This window comes from Echinops telfairi, unplaced genomic scaffold, assembly GCF_000313985.2.
Source record: "Echinops telfairi isolate 266 unplaced genomic scaffold, ASM31398v2 ScPeMD7_7469;HRSCAF=8507_1, whole genome shotgun sequence".
Taxonomy (NCBI): Eukaryota; Metazoa; Chordata; class Mammalia; order Afrosoricida; family Tenrecidae; genus Echinops; species Echinops telfairi.
In genome coordinates, this window is record NW_022111373.1 from 101,400,322 (window position 1) to 101,404,513 (window position 4,192).

Consider the following 4,192-nt stretch of genomic DNA (forward strand, 5'->3'; position numbering starts at 1 on the left):
TACCTCTGTTATTAAAAGCAGCTCATTCTCTACTTTCTAAACATTTAATTGTTAGAAATGTTGGGAAAATTTCAGCTGTTTAGATTGTATATGATTATATATTTCATAATTACATGTTTTCTTGAAAGTTACCTAACCTTATATTTACAGTAAACTTTTATTATATGAATTGATCAAAACATAATGAGACAGTAGGAAGAGATAATTACTACTGTATCTATAATAATAATAATGATAGTAATTAAACACAGCAAACTGCATTCACATAATGTCAAGCTTGTGCTTAAGCCCATAAAATCAAGTCGTGAAATAGAAGCTTAAAATTCCCTCCTGAAGAATTTTCTCCTTTTGTTGATATTGGCTCATGGGGTTTTATTTTTTAAAGAATGACCCTAACTTTTATGAAGAACCCTCTAGTCTTTGAATAGTGAGTGCTTCGTCAACCATCTTCTGATTACAGTCATTTATTTTTAGGATCATACTTATACAGATACCTGACCTCGTGGAGCTTATTTTCACATCCCTAATGCTAATTGAGTTATAGAAAATGATCTTGCTAATGATAGCCGCTGCATTTGTGAAACGCCATCATACACTGTTGTTCTAATTGCAGTTACGTCAGCTCTGATTCATAACAACCCGTGCAAGATGGAAGGAAGCAGCACCTCGCCGCGTGTCATCTCCCTGATGGTAGGTGTGCTGGAAGGGATTGTTGTGTTCCGTGTGTTGTGCATGCCTTCCAACCCAAAGAACTTAACTTCCAACACTGTGTGGACACTATTTTGTTGCGATTCATAGAGTTTTGACTGGCTAATGTTCAGAAATAAGCAATCAGTCTTTTCTTCTCAGCCTAACTTAGTCCAAATCCTTGCTGAAATCTTTTCCACAGGTAACTTGATTGATATTTGAAATTTGGATAAAGCCAGCTCCAGCATCATAGCCACTAACAAGCCACCACAGTATTAAAGACCCAGAGATGGATGATAGCGTAACACACATGCCAAATGGCGTTTGCGTTGGCCACCACTTGTATCGCCTAATATGCTCCAATTGTACTCTGGATCTTTGACCGTGTTGCTTTCTGTGTCTGGAATGCGTTTACCTTCCTCACTTTCCCTCCCAGTTCTCCCGGCTAATGCTCATGTGTCCGCATAGACTCAGCCTAATTGTGGCCTTCTTTAATAAGGATTGCCCATCGAGCCCAAACTCCTTCTTCAGATTGGGCTTGAGTATTTCTCCTGTGAACGGCCTTCACATCCGAGCATAAGGCAAATGCTAAATACTGTATGTGATTATTTGCTCAAAGAGGGCAGAGTCCGTGTTCTGGAAAGGTGACAATGAACCAATTAAATATCAAATGAACTTTTCTGTTCATCAGGTACCAATATGTTTCGGAAATAGTTATTCGTGCTATCATGAAGGAAAAGGCCTGCTATTATGTTTCATTGGCTAATAGGGTTTATAGTTTGAAGCCTATATCCATCAAGGATTCCTTTAACTTTTTAAGCCCGTCTTATATACAAGTTCTTCTTTACACTTGATATTGCCTCTGTGCGGAATATTTTACCTCAAGGTTTCACTTGTCCCAGTGGTAAGTTTAGGGCTGCCAACCTCTACGCCACTCCGCAGGGGAAAAGCTGAGGTTGTCTATTTCCATAAAGATGGGAAGTCTCAGAAGCCATGGGGAGCAGTTTTGCTCCGTCCTGTAGGATCTCTATGAGTAAGGGTTTCGTCATTTGAGCCTCAATTCACAGAAGATTTTTCTGATCCTTAAGAAAGTATAATATCTTTCCAATGTGCTGGCCCTTCTCTTCAAACACACGTTTCTCAAGGTTTTGTCACATCCCTTCTCTTCTTTAATACTTGTCACATGATAAAGATTGAATAGTTCTTGAAAGAATGAGTCAGTTGGTGTAGGGAGTTTAGAACAGCAACAGAAGATACAGCAGTGAAGGGGTTGCAGGTTTATCTCAAAGAGCCCTAAACTTTACTCTTATATCTACTGTATACTTAAAAACAATCTTCCTTGTGACTTTCTTTGAAATCTCAAAATCAAACTCATTGCTATCAAGTTGATTCGGAATCATAGTGACCCCATTGAATAGAATAAAACTGTCTGTGGGCTTCAGAGGTTGAAAATGTTTTTTTGTTTTTGTTTTTGTTTTTTAAGCAAAAGGGAAGAAATTTATTGGAGCCCATACGGGAAACCCTAGAGGGGCCCCGCATCCCCTACTGTGTAGGCATGCCCAGCAAAGGGTCACACCATTCACTGCACCCCCATGTCCCAGAGGGACTCCCATTGAGCCAAGCCCCAAAGCCCTGGGACTGGCTGGGGGTGGGGGAGGCTGAAAATCTTTATGGGAATAGAAAGCCTCATCTTTCCCCCAAGAAGCAGCTGATGGTTTTGAACTATTGGCATTGGGGTAGCAGCCAAATTTGTAATCCATTAAGCTACTGGGGCTCCCATACATATATTGTCAGACTTTAATGAAAGTTTAGGGTAATTTGAAAAATCAATTTATTGTTCAACCACCATATCTGGTTCTCTACTTATATATACACTGGCGAACAAGAAAATTAAGACAGCCAAGTTTAATTAGTTCTGGGCATTTGTTTTTTAAACTTTAATGCTTGCTCAATAACAAAGAGAGAACTGCAGATATGAGTGAATTTAATTTTTTCCCCCTTTCACAGGGTGGATTCAGTGGTATATTTTCTGGTGCAAATTTCTTAATAAATCTATTCTATTATTTTACAATCCCCATCTTGGATTCTTAATTGATTTATTATTTGAAGTAAACTTCTAAGATAGGATTTTGTGACCTGCAAATAGAGTATTGTATCATGTGAATAGAGGTAGTAATAATACGTGAGTTTTTGCTTTTGAAAATTTTAGAACAAAATTTGTCTCGTATTGAATACAGATGACTAATTTAATATATTCTTTGCAAGTGGACTCTTTTTCCTTAAAGCATTTGTGTCACTTTAAAATATCACTAAGATATTTATTTTGAATATTTATAATCCGTCCAAAATGAATTTTAGCTTCTGTGTTGTTTGACTAATGGCTCAAGTGGCACTTAAAATTAGAAAGGTATACATGGGTGAGTGCACACATGTATATACATCTTTGACACACAAATCTTGTATATATGTGTACACATGCAGTCTCAGCATCATGTATATTTGTATATATAACTTCTGTGGATATATATGTATGTATATATGCTAAATGTGGGGGCCATGTATGTACATATATAAAAGGTATATATGTAGGGTTATATATTCTACTCCCACAATCTCAAAAGGGTACAGGGACAATTCTACTCTGTACTCTTGGATCACTATGAGTCAGAATCAATGGCAGTGAATTGATATATAGTAAGGGGTGAGCAGTGATAGAATGTATATACCACTCCTTACCCTTTGATGTCCTTCTTGCTGTGTCTCAAACAGAAAACTATGGTAGGTCTACTGTATATAAAGCAGTAATGGAGTATAAAAGCAGATTTTAGGCTTCTTGTATATGTATATGTGTATATGTTTGTGTGACATGTTGGGCTGAAATCTGTGTGGTTAACAGTTCAAAACTAGCAGCAGCTTCCTGGGAGAAAGATCAGGCTTTGACCTCCAGTTAGTAGTCACACTATGGGAAACCCACGGAGGTTGACGCTATGAGCCAGAATTGGCTCCATGGCAGCAAGTTTGGGGTTTTGGAGGCATGTATTGTACTCTTTGCCGCATGCTCACTGCACATTAGTCTCACAACCTGTTTTTGTTGTTTTTAAATATCTGGGCTAATAATAACTCAGCACAGTTATTATGTTTAGTTCTTTTGCTTATAAATTTTACTGTATGAAAAATGAGAAGTTGTTTAAAGGATATTTCATTTATTAAATATTTGCACCCATTGCCTCTCTCTATGCAACTAATTAAAGAATTAATACAAATTTTCAAATATTGAATTGAACTAATTATCCATTAAAATGGTTGCGAGTAGCTTTTGTAAAGGAAGATTTCAAATACCTAAATTTAGTAAGGTTTAACCTGGAAAACAGAAAACAGCAAATGCCGAAGAGAGTTAGGAGAGATCAGAACTCTCCCACACTGCTTGCAGGCTTGTAAACATGTGCAGCCATTGTGGAAAGCAATATAGCACTGCCCAAAACAACTGGGAGCAGACATACATACT